We start from the raw sequence: 27,919 nt of genomic DNA on the forward strand, positions 1-27,919 counted from the left end.
AACTGTCATTTTTTATTTCTTTCTTCCCTCAGCAAATTAAATGACCATATATTCACAGTCATGCTTTTAAATACTGTGAAAATACATTTTTCAGTTAACAGCTATTTGACTATATATCTGTTACGTCTATCTGACTTTAAAATAATTAAATCTTACTCTTCAATACACAAAATAATGCATGCTTTCTCAAATATTTTCAATGTTTCAATTTTAAATATTAAACTTTCTCCCACTGAGGAAAAGGCCTGCAGTGATAAATTTGGGAAAATTTTGGGATTTTTTTTTTTATCCTTGCCTTCACAGGATACAATGGCATAACTCCCCAGCCTCTCATAACAAACTGGAGTTATTCAATCACAGGCTAAATCTTCTGTCAGTAAACTGTCCTGAGCACTATCTTCCGGAGGCAAACAGCTAAAATTGTCCACACAGTGATGTTGATTGCCACACAACAACACCCATCACTCATCTTCTAGAGAAGTCAGTCTTATCACAAGAAATACCTTAGGAAGCAAGCTTTGAGCCTGAAAAAAAAAAAAAAAAAAAAAAAAAAAAAAAAAAAAGGATTCTTACACTATGACAATCATGCTGAACTACAGAAACTGAGGGAATTGGATGGAACAGCAGCTGCTGCTCAGGGACTGGCTAGGTATCAGCTTTGCAAGGGTAAGTAATTGCACTGTATATAACTTGCTTCATATACTATTTTATCATTATTATTATTATTTTCCTTTCATTTTCTGATATATTAAACTGTCTTAATCTCAACCCATGTTTTACCTATTTTCTCATTTTCTCTTACCCTTCTCACGAGGGAGTGAGCAAACAGCTGCATGGTGTTTGCCTGTCTGCTGGGTTAAACCTAAAAGCACGTCTTACAAAATATTAAATGGCAAGCGGCAATGCATGGTATATTTTTCATGAGAAAAACTGAGGGTACAAGTAATTAATCCCATATCACAGAATGTGTAGTAGATGAAGAAGAGAATTTTAAACCCCTGTATTTCCAAGTAATATTAAAAAACATTTTTCTCGTCATGGAGTTAACTCCATGTGCGCCTGCGACTGGGGGGCAGAAGGCCCCTACCTCCGCTCCTTCCAGCCACACAAAATGGAAAGGAAAATGGAAAAGGGGTAAGGAGATAGGAGATGGGCTCAAGGAAGGAAAACAAAAAACAAAAACCAGCAGCAACGATCTATGGAGGAAAACTTATTTTACTAACTACAATGTCAGAATGCAAGATAACACAATATAATACAGTCTAATTGAAATTGGGTCTAGTAAATCAAATAAAATAGGAGAGAGAGAGAGTTCCTGAGACTGAGTCAAACCTGAAAAGCTTGTTACGGCTAGGAAAGCACTCCAACACTCACTGCCAGGCAGTAAGATACCGCCTAACAGGAAGGGCCAGATCCCACAGGAAGGGCCAGATCCCATGCCTTCCATGATGGATAGGGATAGGTACTTGAAAATGGAGCGTTAACACTTTAACTCCCAATGCACTACATGATGTCATGATGTGGAATACCAAAAAACCAAAAATCACAAAACCTTGATATTCTCTTAAGATGTTTAATAGATCACAGGGATCTTGCTGATGTCTCTGGACTACAAGTCTAGACTGTTTAAAATTGAGATATCCTATATTGCCTAGAGACATTAAAATATCATAATTTTATTTGGGCAGTGAGATTTATTTAGTCAAAGTTTTCTATTTCATTTTGGAGGGAGTTAAGCATGCAGTCAGATATTTCCCCAAAAGGCACTGAGATTGAACACGTGTTCTGCTTAGATTTCAGTACTTTCCAAAGATATGTTTGAAGTTGGTCATCTAGTTCATAGTTCTGGAAATAAACAGAAAGTTATGCTGTCTAGTTTTTTCCAAGTCCATTTAAAAACTGGGTTTTCCTACACAAAATACTCTACCTGAGGAAATGAGGGTGAATTCTGTATTTAATAAAAAAGTAGTTATGCATTGTAGTACAAAAAGGCTCCAAATTATAAAAAATAAGAAGTACAATCACGAGTTTCATAGAAAATACACAGTAAAGAAATAGATGTTGTTATTCAGTAGATCTGAATCAGTTAGATCTGATTCATACAGCAATGTAATATTATAGCAAGAGATAATGAACTACATCAAGAGCTGTTTTCCGAAGGAGATCATGTATGTTTATTCAGAACACTGGCACTGTTCTCACACAATAATTTTCTCCACAATGTTCTGATTTTTTTTTTAGTTTTTTCATTAAAATAATTTTATGTTTTGAGTAATAAAGAGTTATTTGTTTCTGATTTATTCTATGAAGTTCCTAAAGCCTTTTGCTGTGAAATACATGTTGTACAAAAACATGAGATGTTATATCAGAAAAAATGATTTTTCCTTTACTCATACTCAGTTCATACTTCTGAGTGAAATCCTAACTCACAATGGATTAAATGGGAATGCTGCTATTGCCTTTTTCAGAATTGAAATTTAACTTCTCATACGTCTCTCTTATCTCAAGAATTTCAACAGATTCTTTTTTTTTTTTAACACTCCTAATCTATTTATTGTTTATAGTCACTACTTTACAAATTCTCCTTCAAGTAGAACAAAGTCAATATCACTGAAAACTCATTTTGAGTTTTCATTAAGGACTAGACCAAAAAAGAACCTGGTAATTTTGCTGCTCAGCTTTATAACATGAAGCTTTTAAGTTCCTACCCTCTATAACTTATAGCCCTTAGCTAGTCTTTGAGTTAAAACATTTTGTTTGATTTTATGTTTATCTTGCTCGTTGGAGGACAGAACTGGCTCATGCTATTCTGATTAAAAATAGCTAGATGAGCAGTCCTATCTTTTTCGTGTCATTGCTTTGAAAATTCATCATTTGAACAACTATGGCCATATTACATTGTAGGCATTTCTTAGACAGTCTGCTGAGTAGTTCATGGGCAGAAATAGTAATTGATAGAATTCACTCTTCAATAGATGTTTAAATTAGGTCCAAAGAGTTAAGGAGTCTTTATCAGAATGAATGAGTCATGTGTTTCTCAGCTGTGTTGCATTAGAGCTGCAGCAGTTGTTTGCAAATTCATAGCTTACTTTAAAGCAAAGTTTAAAGTATGTGTCATGGTTTTATGATTTTTGGTTATCAGTATTCCACATCATAACATCATGTAATGCACTGGGAGTTTGACTGCTGATGCTCAAGTTCCAGGTCTGGAGGAGAGGAAGAACTACATTTCCCCAGCGGGCTTTGTGGTCAGCAAGGAGGTATAACTCCTGGCAAGGCCACCTGATGCTCTCTTTTTCTCCTGCTCTTCTTCACCTGCGCTTCTCCGTCTGCTCTTCTTCATCTGCTTTTCTTCATTGGCTCAACTGTGCTGCACTTGTCTCTTCTGCGTTGTGGTGAGGCTATCCACCTTTCAGACACACTCTCTCTCTCTCATTATATCTTGCTGATACTATATTTAGTAAATTTGTTTCACCTCAGATCATTGCCACTGTTTTCAACTATTTTGGGGTCCTCTGTTTCCCTTTTCCAGAGGCACAGATCCACGGATCCCTTCACCCCGTTGGTCACGGAACCAGGCCAAACCAGACTGTAAACCATTGACAGTATGCTTGTGAAATTATGAAGATTATTGCCAGAATATCTGGAATCTGTCACATATACTAACATAAAATTTTTACATGTCACTTTATTAAGAAATATGCAGTAAGTAGGCACAAGGTAGTTCAGCTAGAGGTTTCTCTTTTATATTAAATTTTGGTTAAGCTATTTACGTCTAATTTCCTGTTGGGTGAACTTCTGTGGCAATCTAAATGAAAGCCCTGCAGAGGTGAGACTTAACAGTTTGCCATAAGTACCTGATAACCTGGGAAAGCCTGTGCATGGTAGGTGCTCATGGAAACTTAACAGTGAAAAGGTAAGTGAAACCTCCGGTGCTCCTCTGCCACTAGATATGTGCTGGAATCCTGGCTTTGGTAATCAGGTAGTAGGAAGCTTAACTGACAACAAATTCTAACATGAGATCTTATTTAAGGAACACAGTTTGAATGGTATAGAAAGCAATTAATTACAGTGAACTTCCAACTCCAAAGAACATGAACCACTTCAGTCTTTTCCATTACAGATGACATTACTTCTGTTATGAAGAAAAGAACAAATCTCTTCAATTACTTGAAACCCATTAATTCTAACTTCAGTATTAATATCTGTCCTTTTCTGTTAAAGCAAGTGCTCCCAATAATCATTTGAGGTGCTGAAAATAATATAAATCCCTTTTAAAAGGAGCATGACTGAGATAAAATCCACACAGAAGGAAGATGCTGGATGAAAATGTGTTTGATATCCTTTCTCCCATTATGTATTCTACAGCATCAGTAACTTAAGAATATATCAATAAATCCATTACTCTGTGTTGCCTGTCAGTATTGTATTAGATGAACACAAATCTTGCATTTGTTTTCCAGACACTGTTGGATCTATGATTGTTGAAAAGAAAATTCATGTTAGTTATTTTTTTAATAGATGTGTCTTTTAAAAAAAGAGTCAAATTTCACAGCTTAAATAATTTTTAAATCTTACCCCTTACCTATTTGTTTTCCTTCTTTTTTTTCATTGTAATTTTTCCTCCTTGTAACTTTGTAATGTTTAGTATTTTCACCCCAAGTGTTCTTCCATCACAGATACTGGTCTTTCAATTCTACATTCTGTAATATACTTTTTTTTTTTTGGTGTAGTTTATCTATTTGCTTTCTTTCCTGTGTCACTACTGCCCACCTGCTTCACCCCAACTGCAAGGTACTGTAGAAGCCTTCCCACCTTACTGGATACTTTTACACTTCCAAATGAAACAGAGACATGGTCCATTTTCCAGCTCTGTTACAAAAGAAAACAGCATAACTGGGTCATGCTCTCACTATACCTGATTCTGGCTGTTGTATTAATTCCCTCAGATTGACCTTATAATTTGAAGTTAAGTTTTTACTATACAAAATGACAGAATTAATTTGAGATTGAAAACTCTGAACAGCATTTTCACAGCGAGAAACTGAGAAAGAAGGTGAAAAGCTGCAGGATCGTTTCAAAGTGCAAAGCTTGCATGCACCACATTGAGCAACTGGGTAGGATGTACCTCAGTCAGCAGCTAGTCTTACCTCTACACCCTACTACAACACTGCCTAAGGGATGTCTTACACAGTCCCTGCCCCAACTGTGCCTGAGTGGGGATCTGAAGCCTATGTTTCTTGCTTTCTAATCCTCTTTTGAAACAAAGACCTATTCTATGAATCCATACAGTTTTAGAGTTGTTTTTGTTTTTTGGTTTTTTTGTTTGTTTGTTTGTTTTTTCAGTAGAATAAACTGAGGTTCTTTCTTTTAAGTTGCTGTAGGATTTTTCCCCGTACAGACATATCACTTGCAAGCTAAAATATCTGTCCTGCAGGATAAGATAGAACAACTCTTGAAAACATGGGCAGACATTTAACAACTGTCAGCACTCCCTCTGATTTGCACTTTCTCTGGAAGTAGATGGCTCCAAAATGAGCTCAAACTCTGTGAGATAAGAGACTGATTCATCATTCCATTCAGGTAAAGTGCAATTTGGTCCATTTTATAACTTACACAACAGTGCATTCTCCTTAGCTGTTCTCTCACACACACACACACAAAATCATTTAAGCACTTTTAGATAGAAATTAAGAAAAAATAGTACAATAAACAAATAGCTAAAATCTATAACATACCACATTATAGAGCAAATTGTATCCCTGCTTCTTATTTAAATCACATTAACTTTTGAACCTCTAAAGTCCAAATTGTTATACCATCAAGGGTTTACTCAACACTGTTAACATACAAATATTGATCTATGGATTCAATACCTGAGAAAAAGTCACCTCTTCTACTAAACAGAATATTTTAATAGACGAGTGTTCATGCTGACCTTTACATGGATTAAACAACATAAATATCACATCTATTTTTTTTTTTTTTTGTCAAGTAAGCAGATAAACAATATTAAGTGTTTCTCTAAATCTCTCTGAAGCATCACAATTACAGATTTGCAGATTTTTCAGGAACAGCAAGGATGGTGTGCTTTTACTGAGATCTGTAAAGCACATATATAATTCTGTGAATACAGATGACAATCCTGAAATTCCAATGGAATACCTTACTTCTCTACCACACTTCGCTGTACAAAATTGAAGCTGAAAATGCTATATAATCATACTAATGAAAATATAATTGAATGTTGGCACTTGCACAATCTGATAGTTTTGCTTGTTCTTTAAACAAAACCATCACCATATCAAGTGGTCAGAAATATGTACAAAAATGATGTTATATTTAATGACAGGAGTCTCTTTTTCTTTTCTAGGTTTTGTTTATGTGGCTTGTTCTAGAGCAAATATACCTAAATATTTTAATTGAAATTAAAATATTTTTAATACTTTTTAAAATTAAAAAGTATTAATGGCATGAAAAATATTTTTTCATAACTTCAACTTGTACAGCATATCTGCTTTGTTAATAGGTGAGTACTTATTACAGGATATATGCACATCATTTATTCATGAAAATGATCCAACAGATGGAACACCTCCTTAATGAGGATAGGCCAAGAGAGCTGAGGTTGTTCAGCCAGGAGAAGAGAAGGCTTTGGGGAGCCTTTCAGTATTTAAGGGGTGTCTGTAAGAAAGAAGAGTAAAGACTCTTCAGAGCAGGCTGTTGTGATAAGTAAAAATGTTTTCAAACTGAAAGAGAGTAGATTTAGTTTAGATACAAGGAAAAAGTCTTTTACAGTGAGAGTGGTGAGGCACTGGAAGAGGTTGCCCAGAGAGGTGGTGGATGTTCCATCCATGGAGACATCCAAGGTCCGGGTGGGCTGGACTGAGAAACCTGATCTAGCTGTAGACATCCCTTTTCATTGCATGGTACTTGGGCTAGATGACATTTAAGAGTCCCTTCCAATTCCTAGGACTCTATGATTGTATGATTCTATTCTATGACTGATATATGTCTTCCTAAATGGAACTAGCCACACTTTTTTTCTTGTTTGCTGCATCAAAGACTGGATGTTGTTTTGAGGGACATGATTTAGTGGGAGCTATTGGTAATAGGTGAATGGTTGGACTGGATGATCTTTTAGGTCTTTTCTAACCTTGGTGATTCTATGATTCTACGATTCTGTGATCAACACAGAACAGATTATTTTTGAAAGGCACAGTTTAATACAGCCTAGATGCTGCAGAGACATAAACACAAATCCATTTAATGAGAAGCTATTCTTTGAATGAGGTTTGATTACACAGACTCAACTAGAAAAACTAGAAAATGTTTGGATTCTTTTATTACTTTTTCTTATATATATATATTTAAATAATATAACTAGAAAAATACGTGGATTGTAGTAATAAGCGTTTTTTAAATTATAGTAGCAAACGTACTGAACTACCTTCTCTTTGGCTGTGTGTTTATATTTGCAATATATTGAACACTGAGCTTGAAGCATATTTAGGAAGTTACAGAAAGTTTCTCAGTACAGTATTGTACAATGCATAAATGTATATGAATATGCAATGGATATCAGAGATTAGATTGTATTTTCAATGATTTCATATGCATTTAAACATTCAGAATGCAACAATTCATAAAATGAAATACTGCTTCAGTGGTGTTCCTAAAATACAAGTATTCTAAACTGTTTCCTGTAAATAGTGATAAACTCTTAATGCTATTTAATATTCTGAATTGCTAATTTCAATTTCTTTTCTAATACATAAAGTACTATTTTGTTTATTATTTTTGCTTCTTTGCACAACACAGTTTTGGTTGATACCAGCAAAGTAATTTGAACAAGGATGAGAAAGACGTGAGATGCTTTATTATCATTCATTATAATAAATTATTGTTTATATAAATGCCTAAAATGCTGAGAATAATAATTGAAGAGTTACGGTTTTTATTGTATTTAATTATTTATTTTATGTAATGATTAAAATTGAACTCAGAAGTGGCAGTGTTTAACACTCAGGGGTAATTATAATTGTTATGCTAGCTCCATTGCCGTAGAAGTACCATGAGAAATCACGAGTAACACAGTTTTAAACATTCTTGATACATATGAATTAAGCTGAAGCAAGATTATTTAACAGATTATCCTATAAAACTGCCTTTAAAAAAAAAAAAAGAAATCTTTATATAATACCATTATCACAGAGAATAAACTTTACACCACTGAAAATGTCAATTATGACAGTTAATGAAAAGATAAGAATTAATGTACTAAATCTTCTACAATTAAGATGAATTAATTTAAAAATCAATGATGAAAACTAATGTAATGAACTTGAAATGTAGTGGAAAATAGCTTTTTCTAATCAGAGATTTTATAAATTCGCATTTTCTGAGCAATTAGCAAACAACTATTTATGAAGTTTAAAGATGTGAATGTAAAATGCTACAAATATTTTTAAATTTCTGAAATGAAGATTTATGCATTATGCCATACCAGAAGCCAGTGAGAGTAAACTAATTCAAAAATCATTTAAGATTTTTATGAGTAAGAAATGTTTTAATGTGCTGGTACAAATGATGTGAAAAAGAATGAAGTATATAATAAGGGAGTGGTAATAAACAGTTATCAGAATATGGGCACATTTTAATTTTGCGAATCTAAAAATGTGGAAGTCTCTAAGAATAGGCTTAGAATAACATAGATTTCTGCTCAGTGCCAAAGTCAGTGCTCCCTCTACTCTCATCTACTTCCTCAGCTGAAGTGCCCTGTGCTCATCTGAGAAAGCTGCTTACATGAATACATAGACATTTTGTTGTTGTTCCATGGTTTTCAATTCAGATATGTCAGTTTACAAGTCTAGATCTCTGCACAGCTGCAAAAATGCCCATGTTAATGCAGACCTGATAAACTGATGAAGGTGCAGAAATAGGCAGTTGAGGGGAGAAGGGAATCACGATGAAATGGACACATTAACAGCGAACAATAGATGAAACTACTTGAAAGATCTATCAACACTGCAAGAAATTAGGGAAGTCATTTAAGGTTATAACACAGATATGTACAGACTCATAATCTCAGTATTTTGCTGCCTGAAGTAAAAATTTAATATAGGTAACTAGGATAAAATTCAATAAATAAATAATCTAAAAGTATCACTGTTGTATAAGCTAAGAATTCTACTTCAGTGAAGATCTCCAGAAATATTAGAGGCATGTTTTTAGACATAGCTATTAGCAGAAATCAGGATAAAAGACAGTTCTTTCCTTTTTATTTAAATCTGTTTTTTTCCCTCTTATTTTCATCTTTTTGCTTGAGCACATTTTGCTGCTTCATTCTAGAAAGAAGAAAGAAAGAGCATGCTGACATTTTACTCAGTTTACTGTAATTTTGCTTGGAGAACTAGCTGTTATCTTTTTACATAGCCTGACATTCCACTTCTCAACTGAAACCATTTCCTGCAAAAAAGATGCTAGATACAATTTATTTATTTATTTTTTAATCATGATAGCATACTGAGCTTCTAGTAAGATATAGTCATCTATTGTGTATCAATACATAATAAGACACTTGATTACATATCCTCTTATTTTCTTCTTCTCTGTAGGGAAAAGCTACCTGTATACCAGACAACAAAAAATCATGGGAGTTCAATTTGCATTTCCAGTAAAACAGCAGTAGCAAGGCCTAGCGTAGTAGGGAGGTCAACAAAAAAAAAAAAAAAAAAGAAAGTCTGAAACTTTCTTGCTTATATTGCTAAGATCATACTTTGGTTCATATACTTATATCCAAGATGGCACATTGCTATTAAGTAAGTGAAAAGCAATGTGATGTGGAGTGCTAAAGTACCCTTATATTAGACATGGGAAACGTTTACTTTGTCCTGAAAGAATAAAAGTTAAGAAATTTCCTTAAAATTCTAGTGCACTAAAAAAGGTATGCAGCACAGGGTAATGTGTTCCCATTCTATGAGCATTTCCACAGGATTCCACCACATTCAAGCTCATTCATGCATGTAGGAGAAAAAAATTAAGGTGCACCTCTATTATATCGTGACTTCCAAAGGCTTGACTTTGCAAATCTAAATTTAATTCTTTTAATGTAATTTTTGTATATCATATATTATAAAGGAAGTGTCTGAATAAGAAAGGACTATTTAATAACTACGGTACTGTAACTTGTATGCTCCTGGGCATTCTTGTGTAAAAGTGGAGTAGTTAAATTTAAAATTATTTTTATTTATGGAGGCAGGAACATCTTACCACTGAATTAAGTCCACTATTAATGAACAATTTAATTGATCAAATCATCATGCAAGCACTAAAAAGTCTTGAATTTCAATGAGATAATGTTTTCTTTTAAAATTGGCTTCTATTTTTAATACTTAAAATACATATATTTTTAGCTTCTCCTAACTGATAGAGGATTTATGTAGACACAAAGACATCGCAAATAAAAATGGATTTTCTCATGCACTCTTTTCAGGAACTAAGAAAAATCCAAAATTTGATGAGAGTTGAAATAAAATAGCAGTTATATCTGTGTTTTTGTTTTTATTTTTGCTAGTAGTAAACCTGCAAGCTTTGTAGACTCATTTGGGGCAATCACATGGTTCTTTCTACAGAAGATACAAAAATCACCTTACTTCTGGGTAGATGTTGATATGGCAAAAGTGAACCAATAAGAAAAAATAAGATCTTTGCCAAAATCTCATGTTCAGCATGTTGTCCTCATTTTGTCACTCTGTTACATGAATGCAAGAAAGTCACTCGCAGCCCAGAACAAAAAGTGCACAACTAGTAGTAAGATGGGCTGCGTCTGTTACCATGGATATATACAGATGGATGCTTTGTGTGCTCGCCTAGTGAGATAGCACCACAGCCTGGCTATCTACTAGCCTCACCTAGAGTGAAACAACTACTCCCCAGAAACACAAGATTACAAGGTTAGTATATCTAACCAGAAATATTTATTTCAGATGCCTATAGATCATTATTTTTATAACAAAACTGTGCTTCCATGAAGTCCATGAAATCTGGGTGACATCACTTACGTCAGTGATCATCTAGAAACAGAATTCTGAGGACAAAATATAACCTGAAAGAATTTTTCAGCAACCCATTTTGAGGACTTGCACTAATGTGTTCAGTTATCAGCTGAGTTACTTCTATTCTAAATTTGGAGGAAGAGTGCAGGACTGATACGAAGTCTGCGTGCCTTGGGGGAGAAACTAACAGTAAGAACTGACCATACTTATTGCACTAAAAGATTAGGGGAAAGTATAATATGTAAAGAATTTGCATAAAATAAAGATTATATAAAGAACATGTGATCAAATTTAAATAATTTAATCAGTGAAACCCTAGTTTGAAGTCACTATGAATGAAAATGGGAAAACAGTTCATAGCAAAGAACAGACAAGCAGGCAAAATAGTCACTAAAACACTGTGGCATATTTCAGAACTGTGGACTCAGGATCGTATCCTCTTTCATTTCTGAAACGAAAATATTACATAAAGCTCTCTGAATTTTAAGAATGGAGAAGGATAGATTCTGATCTTAATCCTAATAATTTGTCATAAGTTGTGCTATTTATTTATTTATAGCCTTTTAATTTGCTAGTCTTCTGATCTTTTTACTCTGCCTGTTTCTCTGCCTTCCACAGAAGAATTCTCTGTTACTTGTGAGAGGACATAATGTAGGATTCAATTCATGGATATTAATGTCAAGTCTTCAACAAGAGAAATTAAATTAAAAATTAAAAATCAGTTATGATGGTCTAGAACCTCAATTACCAGACAGTCAATCAGATTTCACATTTAAGTAAAGGTCAAGATCTCTAGTGTATTTTTAAAATTGGCAGAGATATAAGTTCTGTGGGGTATATGGGGCAATTTCTGCAGAGACAGATAAGTATAAGGTACAGTCCATAAGATATTTTTGAGTCAAATCACTCCAGTAATTTAAAAAAAAAAAAAAAAAAAAAAAAAAAAAAAAGCGGTCCATGTCCCGAGGAAAAAAAGCAATGAATCAGGACTCAAGATTGAAAGAAAAAAGTATGAAATGAAGATTTTGGGAGCAAAATGTCAGTTGCATTAAATGGGTGTTTAACATTTTCTTCAGGTAGCCCAGAAGAATTCCATACAACAGGAAAAAAATATATATATTTTTTTAAAAAAGTAATGATTTATTTCCTTTTCAGTGTCTTCTTTATTCACCCAAGTCCAGTGTTTATGAAATGAGAATGCCAATGTGTACTGTAATTTAACATATCAAATAGGATTCACTACCTCATATCTTCCCTATGCATCATGCATAAAGTTTGTCGATGTTTTAAACTCCAAGAAATTAGAATTTTATAAATGAAGCTCTAGAAATAATAATAATAAAATGTTACAAATAACAGAGGTCAATAAACACTCCTCATTGTTTTCCCTCAGCATGTTCTGAATTATGAATATACATCAGAAGTAATAATTTATTTTGAAAGTTAAATGCAGAAATCATAACTTGTTTTTATAAGATAAATTTATCATTTTGAGTATTACATTCCTCTATAAATCTTTTCATGGGATTATGAAGGATTAAATGACTGTTCAGAGTACAAATGGCAGAATTAGGTCCTCTGAGATTTCCTATGTTTTATTCTTTTTCCTGAAGTAGGAATTGTACTACTAAAATTATTTAAGCCAAATAGAGTTACATATATATCATTTAATGTATAGTTTAAGAAACATTTCCACACTGGCATGAGAGAAGGCAAGATAATTTAAAACCATATATTTTTCTTTTATCTAATTAAATTTGTACTTTCAACTTGATCCTTGTCAGTGGTATTACTTATTTTTAAAAGCAAGGAAATAAAATTCCTTAAATTAGGGAAGTCCTAATGTCCCCCTCTACTTGGCTCTTGTGAGGCCCCATCTGGAGTACTGTGTCCAGGCTGGGCCCCCCCGTACGGAAAGGACGTGGAGCTCTTGGAGCGGGTCCAGAGGAGGGCCACCAAGAGGATCAGAGGGCTGGAGCACCTCTCCTGTGGGGAAAGGTTGAGGGAACTGGGCTTTTTTAGCTTGGAGAAGACAAGGCTCTGGGAAGACCTCATTGTGGCCTTCTGGTACCTGAAGGGAGTATACCAACAGGAGGGGGAACTGCTGTTAAAGAGGGAGGGTGGATAGTGATAGGACAAGGGGAAATGGTTTTAAACTGAGACAGGAAGGTTTGAGTTAGATATTAGGAGGAAGACTTTACTCAGAGGGTGGTGACACAGTGGAACAGGTTGACCAAGGAGGTTGTGGGTGCCCCATCCCTGGACGCATTCAAAGCCAGGCTGGATGTGGCTCTGGGCAGTCTGGTCTGGTGGTTGGCAACCCTGAACATAGCAGGGGGGTTGAAACTAGATTATCAGTGTGGTCCTTTTCAACCCAAGCCATTCTATGATTCTATGATTCTATGAAATTACTGGAATATATTAAAATTACTGTCTCAAAATTTACTGAAGGATTTTTACACACACACACAGAAACACTTTTTTTTTTCTTTGTTGGGAGGGAAGTGGATATAATCATGGACCATTTGATAGGAGAAAGTAGGAACAGGAAAATTATACTGTGATATATTTCAGGAAAAGGAAATAAAACATCTCATTGTACACTGGAAATGAGCTCTTTGAGACAATGAACAAAGAGAATTTCCTTAATACATCACATCAATAAGGAAATACCGAATGAAGTAACTTGATATGCCATCCATTGTGGATATTTTCAGTATTCAGTTCAGTAATTTTCATTTCCTTTTATCTTATGTGCTTCTGCAATATTCATAGTTCCTTTCTGAAATATAACAGTGTTCAAAAATTACTTGAAATGCTTTCTGTAAGTTTTTTAAAATAAGTAAAGCAATATAAGTATGAATCAGGAGGCCTTTAAAACTATAAACATTCTACCGATTTTTTGTGTTCCTTATGTCAGTCGTGTTTCTTCTGGATTAAAATTAAATGCATCTTGCAACCTAAGAAACTCACAAACAGCAAGTCTGTAAACCTATATAGCCTAAAATTCCTTTATTCTCATCTTCTCATTTTTTTTCTCGTATTTATTTACCTCCTCACATTAATTTTTTTTTTCCTTCCTTTTTTTGGAGGGAGTTTTGTTGTCATTTTTGAAACTCCTGTATTTTTTGTCTCTGGTCACACCTGTTATAACTTATAAAAGCATGCATACCATATAACAACATGCTTAAACCACATTTATATGTGAGATGGTGTTGAAGGGAAGCATTTGTGGAACTGTTGTGAACTGAAGGGCATGAAGTGCTGAACTCAGTGGTGTGGTTGAAGAGGTGGAATCTGTTCCTGTGAGGAGCAAGAAAGACTTCATGCTTAATGACAAAGGCTTCTTCGATAAATAGCATCATAGTAAAAATGCACTCAGATACCAATGTAGGAAAAGCTAACCCCAAATCAGTGTTAGTTTTAGTTTGATTTTCCTAATTAACCTTGTACCAGCCCTGTTTTCTAAACAATCACAGAAATTATACCTAACTGTACAATGCAGATGGTAGATGTAGAATATAGCTTATTAAAACATTTCCTCTTGCAAAAGAAATGTTTATTTAAAAAAAAAAAAACCAGAACAACAACAACAAAAAAAAAAAAAAAAAACACAGAAGTTAATACCTCATTCATATAGTAAAATTGCTAAAATATTGCTATTATCACAAGAGTATGCCACATGGCATGTGTTGAGAACCACTACTACTCTATGCAAATCAGGTGTTACAAATAGAGATTCTTTTGAAAATGCGGTTTCCTAATCTTCATGGACAAAGTTGGGTCTCAAACATACAAACCGTTTTTTTTTTCAAGATGCTAATTGTGTTTGCACAGCTGCTTTGAATATATAACTTTCTTTAGAGACCTATTCCTTTCTATTTTAGCCTTGATATTTACTGATCTTGTTCTCACTGCTTTTTATTTATATTCCTTTTCTAGACCTGCATTTCTAGTTTCCATTTCTCCCTGCTTATTTATCTTGCTTATTTGTTTTTGCATCTCTTTTCTAGGAGCTTTGCCATCCTGTATAGCTTCTGCTGATTGTGCTTTCTACTTACTATTAAGTATTGCTCCAGGCAAGGAGAATATCGCTGGGCTATGAGAAACCACAGAGGTATTGCAGATGCACTTTTCCTCTCAGTCTGTTCTCTGCAAATACCCAAATTAGCTGGATCCAGGCTATGGAAGCTCTTTTCCATAGGTGCCCTGTTCCCATCTCTAGCATCTGCATCTCTGATGTGTGATTCTCTCAACCCCCATCTGAGACTGACTCCCTCACAAAACCTTCTCCAGTGTCTGCCCTCTTTTTCCACACAGCAGATGTTACTGAAGTTATTCAGTTTAGTTTTCCAATATAGAACTCCTCAAATAGGGAAGATGCAGAGACGGGGTCTTCATTCAAGCTGCTCCACTTAAGGAAATGAGAAGAAAGAATAGGCTGGATCAAAGCAGAAAGAACAGGCTGAGGGAAGGATCTATAAAAACCGTACAAGGCTGAAAAAGAATGATAAACTAGTATCATCAACCCTCCTATGTGTTTACCTTCATATGAAAAGGTGTATGTCTTATTTTTGGACAGTTTATGTTATGTCCTCATCTCCTTGGATAAAGTCAACAATGTAGGCATAGGATCATAGATATAACAACAAGCTCAGATTATCGACCAGGAATAAGTTTCACAGAACAAATGCTTTTAGAAATACAGATATGGAAAAATTGTAAGGAAAACCATTATATTCTTACTTCCAAAACGATATCCAAAATCTCCAAATTGGCATCAGATAGATTTTCACCTTTATGGCTAACTTCCTCTTATCTTACTTTCCTTTCTGTACTTTGACCTTACCAACCAAATGGTTCCCTCCAGAATAATTCTGGCACTCTTCTTATTTTTGTTTTCTTTCTAATTTTAGCTTTAAGTGCGCTTAGAGCATCTATTTGGAATCAGTACAGATTGATTAATATAATATTGTGCCTTCCAGAAAAAGGAAGAGAAAGAAATGAGCAAAGTATGTGGGATAGAGGAGTAATGAGAGAATTGTTGGAAACATCTGGCGATGTATAATTAGCATGCAGCATGTTCTGGAATTCAAACAGATTATTAAATCTGTAACTTAGTAAAGTAATACACATAATTCTGAAGTACTTAGCATTGGGTGGTAACAACATAAGATAGCTTTTTGCAAAGGGAATATAAAATCATCACTTGTTTTTAGTTTCAGTCTTATCCAAATTAGCAGGCCAGTCAAGTTTTGATAATTTATGATCAAGGATTACATAAATGCATGTCCCATGTGAAAGTCGTCATTTCTACCATGACAATGTGCCTTATGTTATGCAAGCTACTACTTACGAAAAACACCCCATAGAGGCAAGAACTACATTGGTAGTGCTTTGACTAAGAAAGCGTATATATATCACATTATACAGGATAAAAAATTGTTTATGATGAAAATATAAAAGCTTAGCGATTAGAAAAATTAATTAGCAGAAAATAATGTAAGGAAGATTATCACTTAAGCAAAGACATTACTGTTCTTTGCCAGAGTATCAATTTTACAGCCTTTGCCCAGCCCTTCATTTGATAACTTTACAAATGTGTTACGAGTTTGTTTAAAAGATTGCCATTGTGAACAACATTATAATGAAATTGTTCACACTGCTGAAGTTAATAACACATCTGCAATTTTGCTTTAATTCTTAGCTACAAAGATTCATGACTCTTTTGTAAAAGCACTCCAGAATGAAGCTTGGCATACCAAAGTTCAATCATAAAAGCTGTGTTTCAAATAAGAAAAATGTGTTCAAGTTTCAAGTTCTGACATGCAAGTATGGTAGTGAAAAAGTTACTTTATTATTTTAAAACTAAGAAATACGTCAAGATTCTGTGTACCTTTTTCTGTTTCTTTTTTTTTTGTTTGTTTTTGTTTTTAACAAAAAATATATTTGTCATGATAGAGTGATAGTATTTAAAATTCTTCAGAAATGTTTCAATCCTGTACATATGTCCACTACTTTGCAACTATTCCGCAGTGATTTTTAGCCCACTGATAAAACCTTCTATATAGAAACCTATTTGACTATAACAGCATTAAGTTCTTATTGTATCTATTTTTTTTTCCAGTTAAACACGAAATAAGATGAATGACATTAAGTACAGACAGAGATATATATGAGAAATTTATAGAAGGAATAATAAACTTTCAAAGTTAATACTGTGTTTTTTGTTTTTTTTTTTTTACTTTAATAACATAACCCTCACAGAGCTGCTACAGTTTCATCAGAAAATAACTCTACCATAAGTAACATAATGAACATAAATAAATACCTTTGTTTTTTACAAAATGAATTGCAATTTCTCTATTGTGGAAAATCAAAGTGATGAGCACTTCTCTCTGTTAATGTGAAAGCCTTGTGAATCTGTGGCTTTTAATTAAGCACTAACTACCACAGACCTGTTTCTGCTGAATGATTTCACATAAGCTCCAGGTTTTTTCATCTCAGAGTCCTGAATCCTAGATGGAAAACACACATTTTTGTTGAGACACCATCTCATGACACTCTGTTTTTGATGTAGTAAAACTTTATTTTGTTGATGTTGTGATGACATTATTTTGATTTTTATGTGAGGAATATGTATGGATGGTGAGAGATGGAGATTGTGATGAATACATATTTTAATGATTTATCCTCAAATAGTTTTAAATTGCACTTCTTCCAAACAAATAAGTGGATTTATTATTATAATTTGGCTCCTCTTAGTCATTGTAAAAGAAGAAAAAATATCATAAGCACCTCAGAAATGCTGAAGAAGGGACATCACTTAGAGTAATTCTTAATTAAAAGCTACTCTGTAAGTTCCAATTCAAAGTATCACATCAAATTAACTGTTCAGAAATCACCAAAAAGAGAGAACATAACGCTTCTCTCTTTTTGAGAAAAAAAAAAAAAAAAAAAAAAAGTTGTAAAATGCAAATTTTAAAATACACTTGGAGGATAAATGTCGTTTTTAAATTGCATAGCATTTCCTTTGCTAACAATAACATGAGATTTACAAGACTGCGAAAGAAAAATAAATTAATTTTCACCGTTTGTTTTGCTCATTGCCGAAGACTTTGCAAAGCAGTGTGTGTAGCTGTGCATGGTAGCATGTATGTTCACAACCACCCTTCCCAAAAGAAGCAAAAGGAAATGGCATTAAAAACAACTGATACAACTTATTAGCAATAGGAGTTTTTCAAAACAAATAGCTTTGCAGTGATACTAAGAAATAATACTGATCACAAGGTACATGGAACCAGAAAGTGTTACACGCTTGCTCTAAACAGAAAAAGGCAACTTGCCAATTTTATCGTCTCAGCAGAGCTACTACAACAAAACAGCTACTATGGCTTCCTTTTTCCCACAGCAGCAGGAGGTCTCCAGATAATTTTAAAATCTAGGATTAATTATTACATATAACTCTAGGCTATCTTTTCTGTTTATGACCTATGTGTTATGGGTTGAAAGAAATCTTGCTGCTAATTGGTGTTATAAGTGTTACTGTTGTTAATATGTAGATGGTACTATCTTAATAGAAAGTGATCAGTTAGTTGTTCAGAACTTAAGTAATACTCCCAAAAAGAACTACTGAAATCTATTATAGCAACCAGTAAATTTGTATCCTGCCTCAGATCACTGTCCAGAAGTATTAAGCTACTATAACTTCAAGTGTTCCATTCTCCACTGAAGAATTAAGAAAATCACTACAAGTAGCAGGAAAGTAGGCAGTATGACAATATAGTAGTGGGAGTTCTTGACAGTAAGTGTGCTTGTCTACAAAATGGGAAGAATGACTACAGAGAAACCAATGTTACGACACCCTACAAACAAAGCACCCGGAGATCAAAGTCATTAACAATCTTGTTGCAAATGATAGCATACTCCGGTCAAGACCAGAGGCAATAGAACAAAGCTAGTATAAAAATATGGCACTGCACGAATCCCACGACAAGCCAGAAGTCTTGGGTTCTATATATGCTCTTCACTTTCCTCAGAGAAGTAATACTTCTAATAATAATCTACTATAGGACACATAAAATTGTAAGTTGCATCTGGAGTTTCTATTCACAAAACACTGTATTACACTAACACACTGTCCAATTGCTGGTTACAAGAAACAAGAAAACTCCAGTAAAGAAATTTTACTGAAGTGTAAATAAACAATTAATACTGTCCTGCTAATATTCTTTGTCTCTTGCTCTCATAAAGTGAAATTACTCACTGAGGATGCTAGACAGACATTTCAATAGGAAAGACAGGCCTAAATATTTATAGGGAAACAAACAAACAAACAAACAAACAAACAAACAAAAAACCTACAGTTCTACTTTGCTAAAATCCTTGTGGACTTGTAAAATCCTTGTGATGATTTTTCTAGATTCTAGAAGTTCATCGTGTCATTGTAACTAAAGAAAAGGAATTTCACCACAGAAAGTTTTCCATTAAGCAAAAAGTAAGTTAAAAAATTACATGAAAGTAGACTAAGTACTATGGAAGAAAAGGAAAAAAAAAAAAAGATTTTTTCCTACAGATCAATTAATTCACAGAATTCAAGGAAAGCATGTTTCTTTTTACTGTCCTCACTGGGCATGCTAACTCTTAAGCATGAGACAGCTGTTTCCTTTGAGGAACTGTTTTAGAAAGAAAATAGTCTGCAGGTAATTGACAGGTCAAGCATGTAAAAGCCCCTCAGAGCTTAAAAATATATTTATACATTTGTAATATTAATGACTAGCTTATCCTTGCAAAGAAAGAAAGACTATGCTTCCTGTTTAACTTGAAATTTATTTTTCAGTAACTTACGTGAACACTTTGAGTGCTTAGTATGGACTGGCATTGACCAGAATAAGAAACAGAACAGATTTATTAGTTTCCTGAGCAAGCTGTACTTACCAGAAGAGACAGAATGAATAAAAATATAACTGTACAACCAGCTATGAAAAAATACACTAAAAGTAGGAAGAAAATGGCATACATTAACAGCTATATTACACAAAACAGTCTCAAGGTATTCACAGTTTTATATCTGCTTAATTATGTTCTCAGAATTTTTCTCATGAATGGACTAGAGACTCGGGTATCCAGTGTTGCTATTAAAGTTTATATGAACAGTGACTTCTGAAAGGACTTCATAAATGTTAATAATGAGAAACTTTACAAGCACACCCACAATCATAATTTAGCCAAATAGATACAAACTGTTGCTTTTTTTAAAAAAAAAGAAAGATTGAAATTTCACAGGGTGATTTTACTTTACATACCCATTATTTTTGTTTATCAGTCAATCAATCTGCACACTCAGAATCTTATTTATTTGTTTCCTCTGGTTCATCTGAAATGGATTTCCAGTGTTTTCTATTATTTTTCTATGCAATATATGATAATTTATAGAAAAATAAGTTTTAGAAATCAGTTGGACACTATTCCTAAAAAGTTAACACCTTCTAATTACATAATTATCTCTGAGGATATTGCCTGTAAGGGCTTCCCTTAAGAAACCAAACAACTTGGGCTTTTAAAAATCAAGAGAAGTTTGGTCAAAGTGCCTGAGTTATTTTTTGAAAATGAAATCCATACTTGAATCCACTGAAGTAAAATAAAGGCAGTTTCAGGTTTTCTAATGATGTTTTCCATTTGATAAAATTGATTTAGGAAAAAAGGAAAGAATTTAGAATTACTTTAGATAGATTCTATACCTTTGAGTGATAAGAGAAAGCACACATTATTAGTTATAATTTCCTTATAATTCATCATATTTAACCACCACATATTTGAGTCCTCTCCTTCTGTTACTTGTTATAGACTATTTTCTATTTGGGAGATTTATGCGACTGCACTGCATTGATTTCTTTAAACAGTGTTTCTGCACCAGCTTCTACATGACTATTAAGTCTGTATAACTATTTTCTGTTATTTCAAGTTCTACAAGAACCTACTCACTATAATAATAATAATAATAATAATAATAATAGTACAGCAATTAACCCAGAAAAGTCATAAATAAGAACAGTATTTCATTGACAAATACTTGACAATCAGAAAGGCCCATGATTAAAGAATAGTACATCTATCCTTATTTTATTCAGAGATATATGTTTCTTATGAAAAGTAGAGTTTCAAATATCTTGACACTATTTTGTTTTTTTTCCAAGTTACTGGTGCTTTAAGAGTTTGGTAAATATTTCAAAAAGTTCATCAGTCCATTTCAACTTCAATCTACAACTTCTTTCAACAAAGAAATTTTGAAAAGAATCCTGACAGATGTTACACAGCAAATAAAAAACTCCCTATAATGGAATCTGGAACAAATTTTGTATCACTGATTGAGTAACCATTTAATTAATCCTTTTAAAGAATAAAAGGAAAGAAAGTAATTTTAAAAGCTGAACACTCTAGACATTAAACAGAATATTTTAAGCTGAGATTTCCGTTTCCAGACTTCAAAATGCTCTGGTGCAAATGTAGCATCTCATTAACATTTTAATTACATGGGTTCATAACCACCACTGAAAAATTAGAATTAAGATTTTATTTTATTTTTGCAAAATGGTCCTTAAGTCTATTTATCACAGAATCAATAGAAAATCCCAAGTTGGAAGAGACTCACAAGGTTCATCTTCTGGATCCATACAGAACCATTCAAAATTCAAACTACATCTCTTAGTGAATTGTCCAAATGCTTCTTGAATTCTGCCAGGCTTGGTATCATGATCAATTCCCTGAGAGCCTGTTCCATGCTCCTGACCATCGTTGGTGAAGAATCTTTTCCTAATATCTGACTCAGCTTCATGCCACTCCCTCAGGTCCTACCAATGTCTGCTTGTCTTTAGGCTGAACAAACCACGTGGCTTTAGCTGCCCCTCTTGTCCTCTTGTCCTCCTGCCCACTGGACCCTTCTCCACCTTTGTTCCCCCTGCTTTGGACACTATTTTTATGCCTGCCTTATATAGTGTTGTCCAATACTGCATACAGTGCTTGAAGTGAAGCTGCACTAGCGCAGTGTAGAATGGAGCAACCACATCCCTTGGATTGCATAACAGAAGTAAACATGGAACCCATAGATTGCTGTTGAAAAAGTGTTAGGTGCTCACTAGCATCAAAATTGATTTCAGGCTTTATTTTATTTATAAGCCCACTCTTATTTACAGAGAATTTTAGATAGATTTTTAAAATAAATACAGTTTTCCAAATACAGTTGTTGTTACAGACAAGAGGACAAGTTTGCAACAGATGGGCAATTTGTTTCATCATATTTGCCAGAATGTAGAGATTTTGTGCATCAAAAATAATGCTTTTTGTACATCTGAGACACAATTTTGTCCTTTAATTATATAAATGTTATTTAAAAATGTAACTATATTTTATAGCCTTAGCTTCAGTGTGTGTTTAATATTCACAGGAAAAAAGAATACAAAGATGAGATGCTATGAAGATTTAACACAAAAGACAGAGTTACAATGGTTGTTAACAGAACAAAAAGTCTCCATGAATAACTGCTATATAACACTTTTATAGTGAATCTAGCAAGAGGGCCAAGGCTCAGTCCATAGAACTGTCATCTTATCAGGCTATTTCCTATTATTAGACCAATTTCTAAGTGAAATCAAATCATCAACTGAAAAATATTTATTTTATTTTATATTTTATTTATACTTATGTCTCTGTCCAGCATTGCTCATCAGCAACTAAAACATTGGGGTGTTATCAAGATTCTTTTTCTCCTAAAGCTAAAACACCAAACGCTATGAAAGAAATCATAACAAACACTATGAAGGAAATCAATTCTGACCTAGGTGAAACCAGGACAATAATGCACAGAGACCATCCTCTCATTCCGCACAGTAACTTATGAATTCTGATGACAAATTCTGCTACTTGCAAGCTAAAGAGGTTAAAGGTATATCTGGCAACCAAGATACGTAGCATACTGAACAGTCTGAATAAATGTACTGGACATGGAAACTTATTGCTTTTGACATACAGGAAAAAAAATTCTACCCCAAATCCACTTTGAGTTAATTTATGCCCACTTCTAGGAAGAAGCACAATCAGCTCTAACCTTCAGCTGATAAACCTGCTAAACATCAAGATATGAGTTCTATATGCAATAAGTGAAAAAGACAAATTTTTTCCTGGTAAAACTTGACAAAGAATTTGCACTGCTCGTCGCTTAAGATGTATTCTTCTGCTTTGTGTTTTAAGCATTTCATAGTAGAAAGCCTTGCATAATTAGAATGAATACTGGTTACCAATTTGATGGCATTTAATAGTGAATTGGAATGTCACACTAGAAAACACATGTGCACACACTGTGAAGATATTTGCTTTCTTTCTTACATATGCTTCCCTTTATCTCTTAGAGCAAACATTTCACTAATAAAGAGCTTGTTCAATGGATATTATTGTAAAGATGCATTCTCTTCTTTCTGTATTTCTTTATAGTTGATTGATTTGAGATTTTTTTTTTATTTAGTGGAATTCCACTTCCACTTCACTCCCCCTTCTCCCTTGTCACCAGCAAGTTGCATTGCTGCCAAGATATAACATGTTCAAATTTTTCCTAAAAGAAAATAAAATAAAATCTGAATGTATCTTTTTATCTAGATCTTCTGGGGAAGTACTTTTTTAGCTGGCCTCTTTCTTTATCACCTGGGGAAAATCCTAGTTTGTGAAGCTGCTGATGGACTGCACACTACTTGCTTTTTATTTTAAAGAAAGCGATTAAAAAAAAATGAACTATGACACTGCAGGAGATAGATAATATTAAACCTTTCTGTGATTAACTGGGTGAAGAAGAAAATGAAATAGTAACCTATGGAGAGTTGCCTTTTTTGTTTGTTTGGTTGGTTGGTTGGTTGGTTTTATACCATTTATTACGTAGAAGGGAAATCCTTTCTACAAAACTCCTTTGGAGACAAAACATGGGCTCTTCGACATTTACCACAGCATTGTTCACAATATGGTAAATCCTAGGGTTTAAGCAAATGAAATAATGCAAAAAAAAAAATTGTTTCCTTTAATTTCTGAACTCTAGATGCTATTTTTTTTTCCCCATTCAGTTTTTTCTCTTTTCAAAACCTTAAAATATTCCAGAATCCCATTCTCCAACAAAGTTAATAGCCTTTACTTTTAGTGTACTCTTAATAATATCCGACCAAGAGCAATCAATCAGGTGCTGCATCTGATAAAATATACTCCTCTCCTGTGCCATCAGTCTTTCCTGTCAGTGAATGCTATAGTGGCATCTTCTGGTACAGAGAAGAATGAATAGTCATCTTGCTGTGAAATAATTTTTCCATGAAAAACACACACAAAGAAACAAGCTTGAAGAAATGAAATAAAAAACACCTGCGATTCTTCTTCAATTATTGTTTTTACTCCTACTGAAGTAATGAATAAAGAGAAATTAAAATCCAGTGATTTGGTAGTCATATGGGCATGCGAATTTATGTGTAAATAAACTGCTTCTAGAGCTATTAGTATTCAACGTAATGACTTACTACTGTATCATTTGACATAAGATGATAAATGGTAGTTGATCAGAAAAAACAAACAAGAGAAAGAAGAAAGGAGGTAAAAAGGCAACAGATAGGACAACAAGAAATCCTCCAAAACTGATTATTCTTAAGGCATTTCTCTAAAACTTACTTCTGTATGTTATGACTTACATTTTCTAGAAATTGCTGGATAGTAAAATAAATTAATGTTTATGAATTGAAATGGAAATGAGAATTGGCAAGAACTAGATATTCCATTTGATATTTTACAAGAACAGTGCTTTATAGCTTCATGAAATGTTACTGAGTTCAGAGGTTTAATCACAATGCCTTTAATTGTATATATTTTCCTTTGATATGACATATACTGTGACACTGTACATCATAGATCTTGCTCAGAATATTCCAGTAACAGGTGAAACCTGAGAAGCCAACACACCGACTTCCTTAGTGACAAGAGCTTTGAAATAAAATCACTGGCAGCTCAATTCTGAGTCATTGCTCCTCAGTACACATTATTAGATGTCACCAAGCATTTCCAGCATCTTTTGAATTTTTCCCTTTTCTGAGGAAATTGTTAAAACAGATATCAATTATGGGACCATTTTTAAGAGTGTGAAACTACTGGGAGCTACTGGGGTGAGTGTCTCAAAAGATCTAGTCCTGAATGTATCAAAAGTAATTTGCATAGAAAAGAAGCTTATCTAGAAGCAAACTGTTCTCTCCAATTAAATATAACAGTTAAAAATTTGATCAAATTAAAAATTTATTAAAATTAGAACTCATTCACCAATGTACTTACTGTAGACTAGTATCCCTGTGAAAAAGCTAATAGGTTTTGCCATCCAACCCACTATTGCCTTTTATGCACTGTGAACACTTGCATTCAACTCCACGTGGCTATCCAGAGTGCTGGCTCATAACCATGCCTGGATTAAGCATGTCATGAATACAGTGATGAACTGAGTACAAAACCAATTTGGTCCTACTTCCACAAGCAATTTGTCCTTGAGAATAATAGAAGAGCCTAAAGCTGTACTTGACACACCAGTGACCGGTGCTACCATGTTGGGTTGATGTAGCAAGGGTTGGCTATAGGGGGCTGTGGGCTTTTTCTGTGAGATAATGTCCAGCATAACATGTCTGGAACACAGATGGTCCCAGTTAGCTCCAATGGTCTCACCACAATGCACATCTGTTATAATCAGATTACAGCCCCTCATTTCCCATCCTCCATGCACCACTCAGGCAGAATGGGGAGAAGAGTCGGGAATTAAGGACGGAAGGTTTGTCTGAGTGTCCTGTGTGTCTAAGACATAGAAGTACAAAATAAACTAGAAAACTATTAATGTCTCTTGCTGTATTCATTTAAATATATGAGCATGCATGCTCAATCATTGAATGTAAATTCCCGGAAGTGCTCTATTAACTAAGCAACATTTAACAAACAATATATCTTTTAATAAATCTGAAGAACTTCTGCAAGTCACAATGTATGATCAATATTTTTGTCTATAACTAGCATTCACTTAACAATTTGATTGGGAAAACTTCACCCTAATTAATAGTTCTTCCATTTTTTCTTATGACTGAAGTTGTGTATGTAAGTTATCCATATGATATGTACAAAGTGATTATTTTGCAATTATTTAGCTCATGGGTAGTTTCTTGCTTTAAAAACAGCTGTCATGTACAGATTTTGCTTCCTGGTATTTCAGAAATAGTAATTTTTTTAACAGCCAGCTGTCTCCTCTTTGTCTAAAGGCTAACATATTTTCCGAATGTCACAGTTGCAATAAGTAAAACACTCTTAAGGGTATTTAGGCTTTCTATGTCACTGCCATCTATGTAAGTGTCATACGCTGTGTTTCTCACATCCAAAACCTGCTCATAAGAACCATCCTTTTCTTGCAACTGCAGTCTTACATACATTTCTATTCAAGCCTATAAACTTACTGAAGACTTGTAGAAGAATAATGGAACAGACACAATAAAGATACTCAATAAGGAATTTTCTGCCTATTTCTCACCCATCCTTCTCTATTCATACTTGTTCCCATTCAGATATCCCAATCAGATTTGTTCCTCAAAAAATTCCTTTCTTTAGCTCCTTCTTCTTAGGATTAAACTCCTCCAGTTTCATCTCTATCATTATTATCATTATTATTATTATTTTACTTAGGTTAATGTTTTGCTTCTCCTGGTTGGATCTCAACACATTTTTGCCCTGAATTATAATGGAATTATAGAATCATAGAATAGCTTGGGTTGGAAGGGATCTTAAAGGTCATCTAGTTCAAACCCTGGGCAGGGTTACCAGCCACTGAATCAGGCACTAGTTCAGATTGTTGATCAAACCTAACCTTGAACACCTCCAGGAATGGAGCATCCACAACTTCTCTGGGCAACTTGTTCCAGTGCCTCACCATTCTCTGTGAATTTTTTTCCCCTAACATCTAATCTAAATCTCCTCTCTTTTTAACTAAAAGCAGCTACCCCTTCTCCTATCATTATCACATCATGTGAAAGGTCAGTCTACTTTCTGATTAGAAGTTCATTTTAAATATGGCAATACCACAATGACATCTCTGCAGAGCCTTCTCTTCTTCAGGCTGAGCAAGCCCATCTGCCTCTAACTGTCTTCATATGAGATGTGTTGCAGGTCTCTGATCATATTCATGGCCTCTGGGCCCACTCCAACAATGCTACATCTTTCTCATGCTGAGGGCCCCAGACCTGAACACAGTACTCCAGAAGGGGAAGAATAAATGGGAACAATTACCTCCTTCTCCCTGCTGGCCAGCCCTCTTTTGGTGCAGCCCAGGGTAACGCTGGCATTCTGGGCTGCAAGGTCACTTTGCTACTTAATGTCAGGCTTCTCATCCATCAGGATTCACAAGGCCTTCTCTGCATGGCTGTTCTCAAGGAGAACTGTTCTTCTCACAGCCTGTTCACATATCTCTCTTGTTCTCAATGAACCTCATTATGTGTGCCTACTTTTCAAGCCTGCCCAGGTCCATCTGATTCTCTTCTGTTTTGTCAACTGTATCACAAAGTTTGGTGTCATCAGCAAACTTGCTGAGGGCATTATTAATCCCCCAGTCTATGCCACCGAGAGGCACAGAGGTGAGGCTTACAACCCTGTAGTTTCCCAGGTCTTCCTTTCTCCTTTTGGAGAAATGGGAGTGATATTTACCTTTTTCTAGTTGCTAGGGACTTTGCCTGACAGCCAATTATAATGGCATTGATTGACTCATGTCCATAATGCTTAGGGCATTATTGAAAATAAAATAAAAACAAGGGCTTTGTGCCCTTCCCTGA

The 27,919-nt window shown here is 34.3% G+C and overlaps 1 protein-coding gene across 1 annotated transcript in view; it reads right to left on the reverse strand.

Annotated features, from left to right (window-relative positions):
- The window catches only part of GPC5 (glypican 5), a gene marked incomplete at its 5' end in the record, with an annotated part of 595,668 nt that overhangs the window by 229,521 nt on the left and 338,228 nt on the right, over window positions 1-27,919 (reverse strand).

The sequence above is a fragment of the Centrocercus urophasianus genome, unplaced genomic scaffold (assembly GCF_019232065.1).
Source record: "Centrocercus urophasianus isolate 14NV4802_14NV808 unplaced genomic scaffold, USGS_Curo_1.0 seq_9, whole genome shotgun sequence".
NCBI lineage: Eukaryota > Metazoa > Chordata > Aves > Galliformes > Phasianidae > Centrocercus > Centrocercus urophasianus.